This window comes from Monodon monoceros, unplaced genomic scaffold, assembly GCF_005190385.1.
Source record: "Monodon monoceros isolate NGI ecotype Baffin Bay Population unplaced genomic scaffold, NGI_Narwhal_1 Super_Scaffold_16, whole genome shotgun sequence".
In the NCBI taxonomy this organism is placed as follows: Eukaryota; Metazoa; Chordata; class Mammalia; order Artiodactyla; family Monodontidae; genus Monodon; species Monodon monoceros.
The window spans coordinates 110,405,576-110,425,477 of NW_021703772.1; the positions used below are offsets into that span (position 1 = coordinate 110,405,576).

General features: G+C 40.2%; 1 protein-coding gene across 2 annotated transcripts in view; it reads right to left on the reverse strand.

Moving 5' to 3' along the window:
- Window positions 1-19,902, reverse strand: part of ARHGEF4 (Rho guanine nucleotide exchange factor 4) — a 113,544-nt gene that overhangs the window by 78,830 nt on the left and 14,812 nt on the right. Inside the window, exon 1 of one of the 2 annotated variants that reach the window (XM_029225280.1) lies at window positions 10-49. The exons of the other annotated variant lie outside the window; for it this stretch is intronic. The gene's annotated coding sequence lies outside the window, so the exon portion shown is untranslated. Of the gene's footprint in view, window positions 1-9; window positions 50-19,902 lie in introns of those variants that run through there. 2 annotated transcript variants of the gene reach the window in all.

Sequence of the window (19,902 nt, forward strand, 5' to 3'; positions counted from 1 at the left end):
ACGCGGCGCCTCCGCTCGCCGCCGGCTCCCGGCCGCCCCGCGGGCGCTGTGCCGCGGCGCCGACCCCGGTGTGGGTCGCGGGCCCGGTCGGCACGCGCTCACGCACGCGCGCACGCAGACCTGGGGCGGTGGCGGCAGGCGCGGCGCGCGGGGCCCTGGGCAGCTATCGGTGCCCGCAGGGCCGCGCCCTGCTGCCGGCCTTGGCGCGCGTATGTTAGGACGGGCGCATCCTCGGAGGGAGGCGGCCGGCACCCCGCAGGCACGACAGTGAGTAGAACCGGCGGGCGCTCACTTTTTCCTTCTAGGACCCAGCTCAGACTGCGCGTCCTTGCCCGTCTGGGGCAGGAGTGTAGGCGGGAGGTCACGCTCAGCCCTGCGAGCCGTGTCGGGGAGCGCGCTTGGTCGGGACGCGCCCCTCCTCCCCGGGCCTGCCTCGGGGGCTGTGCGCTGGGAACACTCGGCGCCCGCGACCCTCGGGACAGCCGGCCAGCAGGAGTATGCCGGCGGTGCTCTGCATACTTCTGATTAAGAAGCCATCAAAAGTCGAGGCACGGTCCACGCCAAATGATTTTAGGAAGTGTCTGGGAAAATCCAGTGACAGGCACGATCGAAAATGGGAGCCTTGACGTAGCTCCAAGGATTCTAGGGTTTTTCACATTTTGTTGTCGATGTGGGGGAGGGGGCAGGGATTAGGGACGAGAGTTGCCTTTTCCTCCGACGCTCCCAGACGCCCGTGAGCATTCTGTAGGTTCTTGGAGTGTGCCTAGAGGGAGGGTGAGGTACCGCCACTGCTCCAAACAAGCGCGATAATCAGTGAGCAGTGTGAGAGGAAGTCCCAGTAAGGACTGACGAGGGCTAAGCAGGGCTGCTGATCGCCCCCATCCCCAGCATCACCACTCCTCCAAGCCCTAGGCAGCTCGTTGTATTAACGATGGTGAGGATGAAATGAGAGGTCCTTGCCACGCCCCAGCACACCAGCTGGTGTAGGATGGATGCTGGAACAGTGGTCATTCTCTCCTCTTCCCTCCATTTGGGGTCCAGTTCCTGTAGCCCGTCTCCTTCCCTAAGCCATGTGTGCTCCTAGCTCTGCATCATAAGGGACCCTGCCTCAGTATCATCTCCTCTCCTTGCAGGCCCTGTGCTATCTCCTCATAACAACTCAGGGGGCTGGGACAATGGCATGCCAGCGTTTATGTACAAAGTACAAAGCTCTGTACAAGCATAAGGCAATACTAGTGTGTTGGAGGTTCAGTTGATGGGCATTGCACGGTGACTCAGCCAAATCTGCACCTTGAAGGCCCCCCCTCAGCTTACTCCTCTGGGGATCCTTCCTGACCATTCCATACCTGGTATGCACACTTCCCACCCATGCCTCCATTCTTCGCTGTCCTTGGGAGGGAAGAACAGCTGTCCTCCGACACCCCCTCGCTCCTGAGTGCAGGCTTTCAGCAAGGAGAGTCACCGTCTGTGTTCTCGTCCGGTTGTCCTGTTGAAGCCTGTGAACCTAGCCCTTGGGAGTAGGAAGAATTGCTGTTGGGGGATGAGTCACAGATCAGGAGACACCCTCCCAATCCATCAGCAAGTCTGTGGGTTCTCCCTCCAAAATAAGTGTCCACGGTGTCCATTTCTTTCACTTTACTGCACCACTACCATACTGTGTTTGGAAGACAGCTTCAGTCTCTTGACTTGTTCCACAGAGCAGCCAGAGAGGGAGCTCTAAATTAAAATATAAATCATACCATGTCCTGCTACTGATTCAAACCCTTCAGAAGCTTCTCTCGCAGTTAGCAAGACCTGCAAGACCCTGTGTGTTGGCCGCCCTGTTCTCCACCTCCTGTCAGCGCTCCCTTTCCCTTGGTCTTTCCACTCCAGCCACGGTGGCTGTCTTGCTGTCTCTCCTTCCTGTCTCAGGGCCTTTGCACTTACTGTTCTTTTTACCTGGAATGTTCTCTTTGTTTTTCAAGGCATTGGCTCCCCAAACTTCAGATCTCAGTAAATGTTGCCTCCTCAGTGAGACTTCAGTTATTCCTTTCCAGCACTTACTGCCATCTGTCAGTGGCTTGGTTATCTGTTGGCTGCCTCCCGTAGACCATGCACTGTGTGGGCAGCAGCTCTGTACCACCACTGTACCCCCAGTGTGTGCAGAGCATCTGCTGCAGGCTAGGTGCCCGGGGAGGGCCTGTGGAAGAATGAGTAGGGACCTGAAACTGAGCAGGAGGCCAGCTAGGCAGAAGGGAGCACCCCTGCTCTCTGGAGTCAGGACTTTGAGAAGGTGTTGTATGATCCCAAGTGGTGAGTGCCTCTAGGTAGCAGCAGCCTGGGCAGATCTAGCCTGTGTCAGCCAGCCATGTGCCATGCTTCTTCTGAGTGCATTTCTCTTTTAAGTTTTCTGTAGAGTCTTATTTGAACCAGCTATCCTGGTTTCAGCTGTACTGCAGGGAAGAGTAGAGTGTCTTCACTGAGTTCTGGTATGCAAAAGGGATCCATATTTCTTAAGACCACAGTGGTGATGGCAGCTGAAATTAACACTTACTACCCGAAGTTCAGGGAGTGTCGGGGGACACAATTTGGTGCAGTGAGATTTAGCCGCCACCCCCCCTCAGCCCCTGCACCATGGGAAGTATTCCATTGTGTATGTGGACCACTACTCAGCCATGAAAAAGAATGAAATAATGCCATTTGCAGCAACATGGATGGATCTAGAGATTATCACACTAAATGATGTAAGTCAGAAAGTAAAAGGCACATACTGTATATCACTTATATGTGGAATCTAAAATATGACACAAATGAACTTATTTATAAAACAGAAACAGACTCACAGACAGATAGAAAACAAACTTACAGTTACCAAAGGGTAAAAGGGGTGGGGGAGGGATAAATTAGGAGTTTGGGATTAGGAGATACAAACTACTATATATAAAACAGATAAACAACAAGGTTCTACTGTACAGCACAGGGTATTCAATATCCTGTAATAAACCATAATGGAAAACTAAAAAATAAAAATACATATAATTGTATATCCATGGAATATTAAATATAGGTTGCAAAGGAAGGAGTGAGAAGGTAGCAAGGAATATGATTAGTTCCATCCCATAGAAATTCTGTGAGAGTCAACTATAAACTATTAGAAGGACTGCATCTATAAAAGTCATACAAAAATAATCAAGTGTAGGATAGAAAATACAACAGATTATTTTATATCAATTATATAATTTAACTCTTGCATCTTTGATTTGTCTTTCACTTCTTTTTTTCAATTTAAGAAAGTATACTATATGATTTCCATGTGACTATTATTCTAACACTTTATATACTTCCTTTTTTTTTTTGCGGTATGCCGGGCCTCTCACTGTTGCGGCCTCTCACTGTTGTGGCCTCTCCCGTTGCGGACCACAGGCTCCGGACGTGCAGGCTCAGCGGCCATGGCTCACGGGCCCAGCCGCTCCGCGGCATGTGGGATCTTCCCGGACCGGGGCACAAACCTGTGTCCCCTGAGTCGGCAGGCGGACTGTCAACCACTGTGCCACCAGGGAAGCCCTATATACTTCCCTTTTAGCCATGGATTCTAGTTGTCAATATCTCTCACATTAATATCTGTTTAAAAAATCATAAAATATAATCCTAATGGCCTATAAAAAAAAGTAAGGGTTCCCATATCAAACAAACAGAACAGGATAACCTATTTTAATTGGTTTGCAGAAGCCTCCAAAAGCCTTCAAAATTACGAAGTAGCTTCATTAAAATATTTATTGAAAAATGCTAATTAAAAATTAAAGACACAAGAGGTACCTAAAAACAAAACAAGATAAAAACAGTAAGACTGATATCATTTCTTTCTGTCTGTCTTTTTTTTTTTTTCTTTTGGACCGCATTGCAAAGCTTGTGGGATCTTAGTTCCCTGACCAGGGAGCGAACCCAGGCCCTCAGCAGTGAGAGAACAGAGTCCTAACCACTGGACCCCAGGGAATTTCCAAGACTGATGTAATTTCTATTGCTCCCCTCTATCCTCTTTTATTTGAGTGCTCATCCTGGTAATCCCTGTCTGTAGTGACCAGTTGAGAGAGGAAAGTAAAATTTCATGTCCCCTCCTGTCCAAATCCAGACACACTGGTTATTGATTCTTTCTCTCCCAGGGACAACTGTTGGTCATTATCTAAGTCTTCCTTTTGGCTATCTTTGGGAGTGGCTCTAAGATCTTGTGAGGATAATATCTTCTGCACCCTCTTTAAGAACACCTCCTAAATCCAATTCAGTACGGCCAGAAATGTTTACTCTTTGTTCCAGCTGAAGCCTGACAAGATATTTGAAAGGATTTAATAACTCTATGATCAGAAATTTGGCCAGATTGGAAGCCGACGTTCCCAGCCTGTTAGTACTTTTCTTAAAGCCTTCTCCCCTAAGCTAATTGTACCAAGAGAGGAAGAAAAATATTCCAACATAGGTGGATGGGTCTGACAGTCCTTTGATATCATTTAGGCAGCAATACAATTCTATGAGAAATTAAAAACAGCTGTCCTTGTTTTACAAGTCTAGTCTTTCCAGGATCAGAGGTGTGCTTCCAGAAACCACCAATCCTTGTTAACCAATCCTCAAACCTCCCTTATTCATCTCAAAAAGCTTTTCAATATTGGCCTTAGGAAACCAAAGTCCTTGGAGGAAACTGCATTCTTTTCCTGTGCCTTTGAGCTGTAAATATTAACTCTTATCTAGGCCATTTCTTTAAAGCACAATCTTCAGAGAGGTAATTCTAATCAGGAGAACGAAAGGGGGAAAGGTCATTTGAATTTAGACAAATGAAAAATCATGTGTCTTCTCCATAAATATTAGGAGAAAAAGCTTTAGCTATTTGAACAGAAGAACTTAACTTATTCCAACTGTTTTTTTATAAATAGTGATTTTCACATCATCATACCTGTCTTGTGTAACTAAAATTTTAAAACGAAGCTATGAGGTCTCTGTTTGCATTTGTATAATATGTTCCTGTTTCTATATACATGTGTGGTTGACGTGTGTTATTTCCTACCTCTGGATGATATTACTAAAATTAATTTGTAAAAGAGCTCTATTCAGTTGCTTTAAAAACAAACAAGAACTTATATAAATTATGGGTTGGTTATTCTAAAAACTCTCAGAAATATAAACTAACCCAAATGCTTTTCAGGTTCATGTGGTCCGAGAAAACATTCAGTATTAAAGCTAGTTTAAGTTCGTTGGCTTAATTAAAACAGACATGTTTTTAGAGTTATCAACATTGACTATAATGCAGATAAACAACTTTTATTCTACCTGGGCTTACTAGTCAAATTCAGGTTATCTCTATTGTAAAATATGCCAGCATCAATGAAATCTGCTTCCACCCAAGATGCTGAATCAAGACTTAATACTTCTCTTCTTCCCTTTCTTTCCTTTACTCTGGCATTGGCCTGGAAAGATAATGCCATCACCCATACCTCCCAGACCACTGCTGAAGGGAGTAACCTCTGGAATTTAGAACAACTTTTTATTTCAGACTAGAAGATTCTCTTCCCATTTGTGCTAAAAACCTGACTAACCCCTTATGTGGAAGTAAACACAAATGAGAGTATGATTAGAAACCATTCCTAATTCTTGGAGACACTGCAGATTCAATTGCTAAGATACTGGCTGCCCGGCAAAGATCCTTACACTCTCTAACCAAAGTTGGATTATCTTTAAGCTGAGCAAGGAGATGTCTGTGCTGTGGCCTACACCACCTGCTGCACCTGAATTGACACTTCTGGGGAAGCTGAAGCTCAGTCACATAAATCACTGAACAAGCCATTTGGCTTAAAAAGACCCTTCAATGGGGTCTTTTTTTTTTTTTTTTTTTTTTGCGGTACGTGGGCCTCTCACTGTTGTGGCCTCTCCCGTTGCGGAGCACAGGCTCCGGATGCACAGGCTCAGAGGCCATGGCTTACGGGCCCAGCCGTTCCGCAGCATGTGGGATCTTCCCGGACCAAGGCATGAACCCGTGTCCCTGCATCAGCAGGCGGACTCTCAACTGTGCCACCAGGGAAGTCCAATGGGGTCTTTTTTTGACTTATTTGATTTTGGTTGGTTTGGGTCATGGGGACCATAGCTCCAAATGCTTTATGAATGTTGAGAATTATCCTACTTATAATAATCATAATAACCTCTCTGGTGTGTTGTGTCCTCTCAAAAGCTTTAAATGCATGTTTGTAGTCACTAACCACCAAGAAATGACCTCCCTCAGATTGGAACACTGAAAAAGAAATGGAGGAAGTGACCTACTTAAAAAATGTGAACCTGAAGTCGTGACCTGTGAATACCACAGATGTTCAGGAAAAAAAAAAAACAAAAAAAAACCCAAAAAGCAAAAATCAAGGATCAATGAAAGTTGTGAGAACCATAGAGTGGTAAATTGAGAGTGGTGCTACTGCCTTAAATTTTGATTACATATCTCAGGGAGAGATCAAAGGAGAATTGTTAAAAAAAAAAAAAAAAGCCCCAAATGGAGACACTTGTGTTAAGCCCCAGTAAGACATAATACCTGACCTAACTGCAGTTTCAGCCTCTCCCAGGAGTGGATTTTAAACCAATCAGTCTGGAATTTCCTGGTTAGTATTAGTGAGGTAAACTCCCTAAGATCCCTGCCTTTCCCTAAGGGAATGTAACCTTGCCTGAAACAATCTATTCTTTTACTTATTTGTCATACCCTCTTTCTACCTATAAAAACTTTCCAATTTGTGCAGCTTCTCAGAGCACATTTCTACTTGCTACATGGGATGCTATCCGATTCATGAATTATTGAATAAAGGCAACTAGATCTTCAGTTTTACTCAGTTGAATTTTGTTTTTTAATACAAGTTGCAGCAAATAGAGAACATCAATAGATAGATAGTAATTATTTTTTGAAAATGGAAGTTCTAGAATTGAAGAGTACAGTAACTAAAATAAAAAATTCACTAGAGGGTCTCAACAGTAGGTTTGAATTGGCAGGAAGAAAAACCTGCCAATTGAAGAGATTGATACAGATTATGCAAACTGAAGAACACAATGAAAAAAAGAATGAAAAAAAATGAACACAGCCTCAGAGTAATAAGGAACAGTCCCCCAGCACCATTATCATTAGGTGGAAGGATTTCCTGGAGTGGGGTACCAGGCAGAGACCTCCTTTCCCAGCCAGGAGCAAATGGAGGAGCACCATTAACTGCACCAACATATGTATAATGGGAGTAGCAGAAAGAGAAGAGAGAGAAGAAAAAAAATTCAAAGAAATAATAGTTGAAAACTTCCAAAACTTACTGAGAAATAAAAATTTACATATCTAGGAAGCACAAAAAATTCTAAGTAGGATAAATGGAGAGACCCACAAACAGACACATCATCTTAAATATGCTGAAAGCAAAAGACAAGGAGAAAATCTTGAAAGCAGCAAGAGAAAAATTATATATAACTTACAAGGGAACCCCAGAAAGATTAACAGCTGACTTCCCTGCAGAAGCTGTGGAGGCCAGAGGTGGTGGGATAATATTAAAAGTACTGAAAGAAATAAATAAAAAGCCTCTCAACCAAGAGTCCTATATCCAGCAAAGCTGTCTTTCAAAAACAAAGGCAGAATAGACTTTCTTGGATAAACTCTGAGAGAATTTGTTGCTAGCAGAACTAACTTACAAGAAATACCTAAGTTCTTCAGATTGAAAGCAAGTGACCCCAGATGGTAATTCAAATACACATGAACAAAAATAGAGCACTAGCAAAGGTAATTATGTAATTATAAAAGATAAATTCCTATTTTTTCCCTTTTTTCTCTTAACTGATTTAAAAACCAATTGTATAAAATAATATGTATCTAATGTATTGTTTGGCCTACAACATATAGAAATGTAATATATCTAGACTATATCTGCTAATACTAGCACAAAGGAGGTGGGTGGGAGCAAAGCTGTAATAGCTAGGAAAATAATGACAGATGGTAGAGTAATAATTTTAACAATGTATTGTTGGGTTTGTAACATTAATAGATGTAATATATGTATAACAGTAATACCACAAAGGGGAGAAAGGGAATAGAGCTATATAGGAATAATATTTCTATACGTTGCTGGAATTAAGCTAATATACAGTTGAAGTTGATTCTAATAAGTTAAGATGTACATGATAAACAACAAGTTCTTACTATATAGGGAACTATATTCAATATATATATGATGTATACATATGTATAACTGTATATACATATGTATAACTGTGTGTATACATATGTATAACTGTGTGTATACATATGTATAACTGAACCACTTTGCTGTACAGTAGAAATTAACACAACATTGTAAATCAACTATACTTCAATAAAATAAATTTTAAAAGATGTGTATGTTAAACCCTAGAGCAACCATTAAAAAGTACTCAAAAATATAGAAAATAAAAAGTAAAATGGCAGATGTAAATATAACTATATCAATAACAACACTAAATGTAAATGAATTAAACAATCCAATCAAAAGGCAGAGTGTCAGATGGATAAAAAGCACGATCCACCTATATGTTGTCTATAGGAGACACATTTTAGATTCAGACACAAATAACTTGAAAGTAAAAAGATGGAAAAAAGATATATCATGTAAACAGCAACCACAAGAAAGCTGGAGTGGCTCTGTTGATATCAGATAAAATAGACTTTAAAACAAAATACAGTAGGGGTTGGAGTAAGAGGACATGGAGTTTGCATCACAACTAGGGCACCTACCAGACTCTGGTGGGGGACCTTGACACCCAAGAGGATGGGAGGAATCCCCAAGCAACTGGGTAGGATGTGGGGGTGAGCGAGGGGATAGGAGAAGTGGAGGTGGGATGGGACTGGTGCCCCTGAGGGCTGGCTGGGGGAGAGGAGAGGTTCCCACACCTGGAGAGGCCCACTGACCACGAGGGTATCAACGGGGATGGGGAGAGACCCTCAGGGGTTGAGAGGATTGGAGGGGAACACAGCTAGTGTTTCTCCTGCCCACTTGGGCCCTGGGGAGCCTGCTGGGGTCCCAGGCCTGATCCTCTGTGCTCCAAGGCCGCCTAAGCCCTTCCCCCAGATCCCCCAGTGCCTTATCTGGCCGCATGGGTCCTGAGCCTAGACCCTGGCCCTGCCTAAACCCCTCCCCTGCTTAAGGCCTGCCCTCTACAACCAAGGACTTTTCTGGACTATTTTTTTGCTATTGTGGTTCTGTTTTACCTTCCAGTTGTTCTCTGATTTATATTTTTATTTTTCTAATATATCTGTCAGTTTTCTAGTTTTATTTTATTTTTCTATTCCTTGTTATTGTTCTGTTCCTTTTTTTATTTTTTTTGCCATGCCACGTGGCTTGCAGGATCTTGGTTCATGGGCCAGGGGTTGGGCCTGAGCTCCTGTGGTGTGAGCACTGAGTCCGAACCACTGGACTAACAGAGAACCTCAGACCCCAGGGAATATTAATCAGTGTGAGCTCTCCCAGAGGTCCTCATCCCAGCACCAAGGCCTGGCTCTACCCAACTGCCTGCAAACTCCAGTGCTGGATGCCTCAGGCCAAATACCCAGTAAGAAAGGAACACAGTCCCACCCATCAAAAAAAATGAGATGACAAAATAATATGTTACAGATGAAGGAGCAAGGTAAAAACCTACAAGACCAAATAAATGAAGAGAAAATAGGCAACCTACCTGAAAAAGAATTCAGAGTAATGATAGTAAAGATGATCTGAAATCTCAGAAAGAGAATGGAGGCACAGATCGAGAAAATACAAGAAATGTTTAACAAGGACCTAGAAGAACTAAAGAACAAACAAACAGAGATGAACAACACAATAACTGAAATTAAAAATACACTAGAAGGAATCAATAGCAGAATAACAGAGGCAGAAGAACAAATAAGTGAGATGGAAGATAGAATGGTGGAAATAACTGCTGAGGAGCAGAATAAAGAAAAAAGAATGAAAAGAATTGAAGACAGTCTCAGAGACCTCTGGGACAACACTAAATGCACCAATATTCAAATTACAGGGGTCCCAGAAGAAGAAGACAAGAAAAAGAAAGGGTCTGAGAAGATATTTTAAAAGATTATAGTCAAAAACTTCCCTAACATGGGAAGGAAAATAGCCACCCCAATCCAGAAAGCGCAGAGTCCCATACATGATAAACCCTAGAAGAAACACACTGAGACACATATTAATCAAATGAACAAAAATTAAATTCAAAGAAAAAATATTAAAAGCAGCAAGGGAAAAGCAAAAAATAACACACAAGGGAATCCCCATAAGGTAATCAGCTGATTTTTCAGTAGAAACTCTGCAAGCCAGAAGGGAGTGGCAGGATATATTTAAAGTGATGAAAGGGAAAAATCTATAACAAAGATTACTCAGGGATCTCATTCAGATTCGACAGAGAAATCAAAAGCTTTACAGACAAGCAAAAGCCAAGAGAATTCAGCACCACCAAACCAGCTTTAAAACAACTGCTAAAGGAACTTCAATAGGCGAGAAACACAAGAGAAGAAAAAGACCCACAAAAACAAACCCAAAACAATTAAGAAAATGGTAATAGGAACATGCATATTGATAATTACCTTAAATGTAAATGTATTAAATGCTCCAGCCAAAAGACACAGAGTGGCTGAATGGATACAAAAATAAGACCTGTATATATGCTGTCTACAAGAGACCCACTTCAGACCTAGGGATACATACAGACTGACAGTGAGGGGATGGAAGTATATATTCCATGCAAATGGAAATTAAAAGAAAGCTGGAGTAGCAATACTCATATCAGATAAAATAGACTTTAAAATAAAGACTGTTACAAGAGATAAGGAATGACACTACATAACGATCAAGAGATCAATCCAAGAAGAAGATATAACAATTATAAATATTTATGCACCCAACACAGGAGCACCTCAATAGATAAGGCAAATGCTAACAGCCATAAAAGGAGAAATTGACAGTAACATAATAATAGTGGGGGACTTTAACACCCCACTTAAACCAATGGACAGAGCATCCAGACAGAAAATAAATAAGGAAACACAAGCTTTAAATAGGCCAGATAGATTTAATTGATATTTATAGGACATTCCACCCAAAAGTGGCCAAATACACTTTCTTCTCAAGTGCACATGGAACATTCGCCAGGATAGATAACACCTGGGGTCACAAATCAAGCCTCGGAAAATTTAAGAAAATTGAAATTGTATCAAGCATCTTTTCTGACCACATGCTATGAGATTAGAAATCAATTACAGGAAAAAAACTGTAAAAACCACAAACACATGGAGGCTAAACAGTGCACTGCTAAATAACCAAGAGATCACTGAAGAAATCGAAGAGGAAAGAGGAGATTTTAAAAATACATAGAAACAAATGCCAACAAAAACGTGGTGACCCAAAACCTACTGGATGCAGCAAAATGCAGCTTTAAGAGGGAAGTTTATGGCAATTCAATCTCACCTCAAGAAACAATAAAAATCTCAAATAAACAATCTAACCTTACACCTAAGCAAACAGAGGAAGAACAAACAAAACCTAAAATCAGTAGAAGGAAAGAAATCATAAAGATCAGAGCAGAAATAAGTCAAATAGAAATGAAAACAATAGCAAAGATGAATAAAACTAAAAGTTTGTTCTTTGAGAATAAAACAAAATTGATAAACCTTTAGCCAGTGTCATCAAGAAAAAAAGGAGGGGCTTCCCTGGTGGTGCAGTGGTTAAGAATCTGCCTGCCAATGCGGGGCACACGGTTTCGAGCCCTGGCCTGGGAAGATCCCACATGCTGTGGAGCAAATAAGCCTGTGCGCCACAACTACTGAGCCCACATGCCACAACTACTGAGCCCAACACACCAGGGCTTCGCATATCAGGAGCCCATGCTCTGCAACAAGAGAAGCCACTGCAATGGGAAGCCCGTGCACTGCAGTGAAGAGTGGCCCCTGCTTGCTGCAACTAGAGAAAGCCTGTGCACAGCAACAAAGACTCAACGCAGCAAAAAGTAAATAAATAAATAAATTTATTTTTTTTAAAAAAAGGAAGAGGACACAAATCAATAAAATTAGAAATGAAAAGGAAGAAATTACAACTGACATTGCAGAAATGCAAAGGATCATAAGGACTACTGCAAGCAACTATATGCCAATAAAATGGACAGCATGGAAGAAATAGCCAAATTCTTGGAAGGTACAACTTTCCAGACTGAACCAGGAAGCATTAGAAAATATAAACAGACCAACCACAAGTAATGAAATTGAAACTGTAATTAAAAATCTTCCAACAAACGAAAGTCCAGGACCAGATGGCTTCACAGGCGAATTCTATGAAACATTTAGAGAAGAGCTAACACCTATCCTTCTCAAACTCTTCCAAAATATAGCAGAGGGAGGAACACTCCCAAACTCATTCTACGAGGCCACCATTACCCTGATACCAAAACCAGACAAACATGTCACACACACACACAAAAATTACAGGCCAATATCACATAGATACAAAAATCCTCAACAAAACACTAGCAAACAGAATCCAACAACACATTGAAAGGATCATACACAATGATCAAGTGGGATTTATCCCAGGAATGCAAGGATTCTTCAATATATGCAAATCAATCAATGTGATACACCATATTAACAAATTAAAGAATAAAAAACATGGTCATCTCAATAGATGCAGAAAAAGCTTTTGACAAAATTCAACACCGATTTATGATAAAAACTCTTCAGAAAGTGGGCATAGAGGGAATCTACCTCAACATAATAAAGGCCATATATGACAAACCCACAGCAAACATCATTCTCAATGGTGAAAAACTGAAAGCATTTCCTCTAAGATCAGGAACAAGACAAGGATGTCCACTCTCACCACTATTATTCAACATAGTTTTGGAAGTCCTAGCCATGGCAATCAGAGAAGAAAAAGAAGTAAAAGGAATAGAAATTGGAAAAGAAGAAATAAAACCATCACTGTTTGCAGATGACATGATACTATACATAGAAAATCCTAAAGATGCCACCAGGAAACTACTAGAGTTCATCAATCAATTTGGTAAAGTTACAGGATACAAAATTAATGCACAGGAATCTCCTGCATTCCTATACACTAACAACGAAAGATCAGGAAGAGAAGTTAAGGAAACAATCCCATTTACCAATGCAATAAAAAGAATAAAATACATAGGTATAAATCTTCCTAAGGAGGAAAAAGGCCTGTACTCAGAAAACTATAAAACACTGATGAAAGAAATAAAAGGTGACACAGACAGATGGAGAAATATACCATATTCTTGGATTGGAAGAATCAATATTGTGAAAATGACTATACTACCCAAAGTAATCTACAGATTCAATGCAATCCCTATCAAATTACCAGTGGCATTCTTTGCAGAATTAGGAGAAAAAACCTTACAATTTGTATGGAAACACAAAGAACCCTGAATAGCCAAAGCAATCTTGAGAAAGAAAAACAGAGCTGGAGGAATCAGGCTCCCTGACTTCAGACGATATTACAAAGGTACAGTGATCAAGAGAGCATGGTACTGGCACAAAAACAGAAATATGGATCGATGGAACAGGATAGAAAGCCCAGAGATAAACCCACACACCTACAGACACCTAATCTATGACAAAGGAGGCAAGAATATAAAACGGAGAAAAGAGAGCCTCTTCAATAAATGGTGCTGGGAAAACTGGACAGCTACATGTTAAAGTATGAAATTAGAACACTCCATAACACCATACACAAGAATAAACTCAAAATGGATTAGTGACCTAAACGTAAAGCTAGACACCATAAAACTCTTAGAGGAAAACATAGGCAGAACACTCTTTGACATAAATTGCAGCAGGATCTTCTTTGACCCACCTCCTAGAGTAATGGAAAAAAACAAACAAATGGGACCTAATGAAACTTAAAAGCTCTTGCACAACCAAGGAAACCATAAACAAGACAAAAAGACAACCTTCAGAGTGGGAGAAAATATTTGCAAATGAAGCAACTGACAAAGGATTAATTTCCAAAATATACAAACAGCTTATGCAGCTCAACACCAAAAAAACAAACAACCAAATCAAAAAATGGGTGGAAGACCTAAATAGACATTTCTCCAAAGAAGGCTTACAGATGGCCAACAAATACATGAAAAGATGCTCAGCATCACTAATTATTAGAGAAATGCAAATCTAAACTACAGTGAGGTATCACCTCACATTGGTCAGAATGGCCATCATCAAAAAATCTATTAGAAACAATAAATGCTGGAGAGGGTGTGGAGAAAAGGGAACACTCTTGCACTGCTGGTGGGAATGTGAATTGGTTCAGCCACTATGGAGAACAGTATGGAGGTTCCTTAAAAAACTACAAAGAGAACTACCATATGACCCAGCAATCCCACTACTGGGCATATACCCTGAGAAAACTGTAATTCAAAAGGACACACGTACCACAATGTTCATTTAAGCACTATTTGCAATAGCCAGGAAATGGAAACAACCTAAATGTTCAACGACTGTTGAATGGATAAAGAAGATGTGGTACCTATATACAATGGAATATTACTCAGCCCTAAAAAGGAATGAAATTGGGTCATTTGTAGAGATGTGGATGGACCTACAGTCTGTCATACAGAGTGAAGTAAGTCAGGAAGAGAAAAACAAATATCGTATATTAATGCATACATGTGGAATCCAGAAAAATGGTACAGATGAACCTAGTTCCAGTGCAGGAATAGAGACACAGATGTAGAGATCGGACATGTGGACGCAGTGGGGGAAGGGGAGGGTGGGATGAACTAGAAGATTAGATTTGACATAAATACACTACCATGCGTAAAATAGATAGCTAGTGGGAACCTGCTATAAATCACAGGAAGCTCAGCTTGGTGCTCTGTGATGACATAGATGGGTGGGATGGGGGTGGGTGGGAGAGAGGTTTAATAGGGAGGGTATATATGTATACATATAGCTGATTCACTTCATTGTATAGCAGAAATGAACACAGCATTGTAAAACAGTTATACTCCAATTTAAAAAATTTAAAAAAACAAAAGACACTAGAGACAAAGAAGGGCATTTTATAACAATAAAAGGGTTAATCCATCAGGAAGATATAAGTACAAATATATATCCATCTACCTAATAACAGAGCCTAAAGTACATAAAGTAAAAACTGACAGAAATGAAGGGAGAAATAGGTAATTCAACAATAAAAGTTGGAGGTTTATGCCCAACTTTCAATAATGGATAAAGCAACTATACAGAAGATCAAGGAAATAGAATATTTGACCTACACCATAAACCATTTAGGCATAATAGTCATATACAGAACAGATTATACTTTCCAACAATAACAGAGTATACTTTCTTCTCAAGTGTATATGGAACATTCTCTAGGCTAGACCATGTGTTAGTCCATAAAACAAACTTCCACAAATTTAAAAGTATGGAAATAATACAAAATGTATTCTTTGACCACAATGGAATGAAATTAGAAATCAATAATAAGGGAAATTTGAGACACTCAAAACTATGTGGAAATTAAATAACAAACTCCTAAATAACTAATGGGTCCAAGAAGAAATCAAAAGAAAAATCAGAAAATACCTTGATATAAATGAAAATGAAGACAAAATATGCCAAAAGTTATGAAGACAGGTAAAGCAGTGCTCAGAGGGAAATTTATAGCTGCAAATACCTGTATTAAGAAAGAAGAAAAATCTCAAATCAACAACTGGATCTGCACCTAATGACACAGGGAAAAAAAGAGCAAAACTAAACCTAGGAAGGAAACAATACAGATTAGAGTAGGAGTTAGTAGAGGCACAATGGAGAACAGAAATATTGAGGAACAGAAATAGAGACTAGAGAAAAAACAGAAAATAAAAGAAACCAAATGTTGGTTCTTAGGGAAAAGCAACAGAATTGACAGACCTTTAGCTGGTTTGACCAAGTGAAAGAGGACTCATTACCAGAATCAGAAATGAAAGAAGGGGCATTACTTCTCACTTTGCAGAAATAAAAAGGATTATAAGAGAAGACTGAACAACTGTACACCAATGGTTAGATGACTTAGATAAAATGGACAAATTCCTAGAAAGATGCAAACTATCAAAACTTACTCAAGAGAAATAGACAATCTGAATAGCTCTATAACAAGTAGAGATTGAATCAGTAATAACAAGACTGCCTACAAAGAAAAGCCAACACCCAATTGGCTTCACCCCTGAATTCTACCAAACATTGAAAAAAGAATTAATACCAATTCTTCACAAACTATTGAAGAAAATAGAAGACGAGGGAAGATTTCCCAAATTATTTTATGCGGCCCAAACCAGACAAAGACATTAAAAGAAAAGAAAATTACAGACCAATATCTCTTATGGATATGGATGCAAAAATCTTCAACAAAATACTAGCAAACCAAATCCAAAATATAATGAGAATTACACGTCTTGACCAAGTGAGATTTATCTCAGAAATGCAAGGATTGTTTAACATCTGAAAATCAATTAATGTAATACACCACATCAACAGAATAAAGAACAAAAGTTGCATGATTATCTCAATAGACAGGACAAACATTTGACAAAAATCCAACACTCTCTTGTGACAAAAAAAACTTGACAAACTAGGAATATAGGAACTTTATTTACCCAATAAAGGGCATCTGTGAAAAACCCGCAGCTAACATCATACTTAATGGTGAAGATGGGATGCTTTCCCCCTAAAATCAGGAAAAAAAAGCAAGGATGTCCATTCTTGCCATTTTTATTCAAATGTACAGTACTGGAGGCTCTAATCAGGGCACTCAGGCAAGAAAAAAAAGACATCCAGATGGGAAAGGAAGAAATAAAACTGTCTCTGCTTATAGATAACATAATCTAGTGTGTAGAAAATCCTAAGGAATCCATTAAAAAACTAGAACTAATAAATGAGTTCAACAAGGTTGCAGGATACGAGATCAATATACAACAGTCAATTGTATTTCTATGCACTTTTAATGACCAGTCTGAAAATGGAATTCAGGAGACAATTTCATTCACAATGCATCAAAAATTATATAAAGTACTTAGGAATGAGTTTTTCAAAGGAAGTAAAAACTTGTATTCTGAAAATGACAAAATGTTGTTGAAAGAAACAAAAGAAGACCTAAATAAATGGGGAAAAAGTCGTATGTTCATAGATCAGAAAACTCAACATTGTTAAGATGACAGTGCTCTCCAAACTCATGTACAGATTCAATAAAGTCCTTATCAGAATCTCAACTGATATCTTTGTAGAAATTGACAACCTGATTCTAAAAGTCATATGGAATTGCAAGGGACTCAGAATAGCTAATTATTCCTGAAAAAGAAGGGGAAAGTAGGAAGACTCCACTTTCTGATTTCAAACCTTACTACAAAGTAATGGTAAACAAGACAGTGTGGTACTAGTACGAGAATAGACATATATCAGTGGAATACAGTTGACAGTCCAGGAATAAATCCATACATCTGTGATCAGCTTACTTTTGACAGGAGGGTCAAGACCATTCAAAGGGAAAAATAGTCTTTTCAACAAATGTTCTGGAGTTGCAGAGGGCTTTACGTGATGCTGTGTGCAGCCATCATGCTAGGGGCTCACAGAGTCATATCTGGCCCTGCTGGCTCCACTCAGAGAAGAGTGGGTGTGGTAGAGTTTATCCTAGGCACCGACTTGTGGGGCAGAGGTTGGCATGCTCCCACATCAGGCTAATTCTTGACTACTCCACCAAACGTAGAGAAGAAGTGCTGGAAAGAGGCAAACCTCTCGCTGGGACTGCTTAAAGCTCCCGCACCAAGGTTACTGAACCTATGATACACATTATAGGAAAGCTTAACTTTTCCTGCTTCAGCTATGCTTGAAGGATTTTAAGAGGAACCTGTAACAATCTCTGAAAGGATGTTGTCTCAAGTGCTATTTGACAACAAGCCATTGCTGGCGAAGAATTGATGTCTGTAAAGATAAAGAAATAGAGAAATTTCACCTATAAAAAAATTACCAGTTAAAAGAAAAGCATATGAATTTGGAAATGAATTTATAAAACATGAACAGGAGAAAATTTTACAAAACTCCCAACTTTCTGTTTTTAATGAACGTGTAGAGATCATTGGAAATAATGTATGGAAATTAAAAACATGATCATTGAATCACAAATATTAATGAAGGCAATGAACAGCAGATGAGGTGAAACCAGAAAAGCAAAGCAGAAGATAAAACTGAGATATTCTCCCAGAACAGAGAGGAAAAGGATAAAATAATGAAAATAATGAGAGATTCTGGGGATAGAACCTGGGAATACAATCCGTAGAAAGAAACCCTAGAAGTTTGGAATAGAGCAGTTGGAGTGGAAGCAATAATTGATGAAAAGAAAGCTTTCCTAAGCTAAATACTCAAGCTAGCCCCTCATATTGATCTGATAAATACAGGAGTTATACTCTTTTTTTTAAATAAAAAGAAGTATGAGATAGAGAAATGGAGGGAAGTGCCCAATTTCTCACCCCCATATGAAGGGCAGCTGAAGCCAGAGCCCTGACCTTTGACTTCCAGAGCAGTGTCCTCAGCATGCAGGCATGCTGAGGGACATGTGACATTGAGGTTTCAAAAATCTCTTATTCTACAATAAATATATCTACTAATTAATTCAAATGAGGCTCTGAAATAATAGGAACATATGATTATTAAGCTTGAATTTGTAAGAAGTTTCTAACTTCAAGAGCCAAAATCAGCCTTGAAGATTATTCCAGGAAAAATGCTACTCTCACCCATTACTATCTCTTCCATGAGCCTCTAAACTATTCCATGACTTAATGAAGAGTTTATGTTAGAACTATCTTTTCCCATGAAAGGATCTTTCAGCAGATGTCAAACACCATTTCATGACTTTGCTTATTGTGAATTTAAGATTACAACTATATGTGGGGAAGATTAAAATCCACTGCATGATGCAACATAAGCACAGACATTTGCTAATGGAAAACAATCATGGCTACTGGCTAATCTGAGTAGCCAACTCCCCCAGGACCAGCACCCAGTATGCACTGAGTCAGATTCAGAGGTCAGGACTCATGTCTGTATCAGAGCTGACTCCTCAGCACAGCATATGCCACACTCTAATGATCAGGGCCCAGCCACTATTCTCCCATATCATCTTTTGCTAATCTCACCTGCTTTCTACAGGTCGTTAGCTCCAATAGGATCAAACTACAGACATCCTTGAATACCAGCCCTGTCCCTACTCCCCAAGTCTGGAAAAGTACATGTTTGGCAGGTGTAGCTATTTTGTTTTTTCAACCCTGTCTAAGGCTTTAACTCTTCTTTATCCTTTTTAAACACCAGATTTGGCCTCTTCCTTCAGCCAGCTGGATGCCTTTAAACCATAAGGTTGCCATCTAACATAATCTGCACCTGCTCAAGACCTGAGACCCAACATCTGTCCTTGCACCAGGAGCCTTGAGCATTTTCACTGTGTCCAGCCCTTCCTGGGTTAAGTCCAGGAAGGGTGGTAGCTGTGCATGAGGATGCCCCATCCTGGCCCTCACTGGGTCCCAGTTTCCTTCTGGCATGAAAATCAGCCCTTTTATGGACAAATATGTGATGTGATGCTGCTTGCCATAGTTTTGGGAAAGGGACTCAGACAGGCTGCCATAAAACTCAAGGAAGAGGCTTGTCCCCCAGAAGGGAAAACACCCAGGTTTCATCACTAGATTAGACAACTCTCTCTGTGTAAGTTATACCCTATTACAAGTTTCAAGGGATGGTCAGTAGTTCTGCTCAAAATAAATGAATGGAGCCAGGTTTAGGGATTCAGTAATGGAATCTTCCTGAAGCCAAGAATTCCCTTTATCAGAGTGCTAGGGACCTCTTCCTAATTGAAAGAGTTAAAGACAATGGTT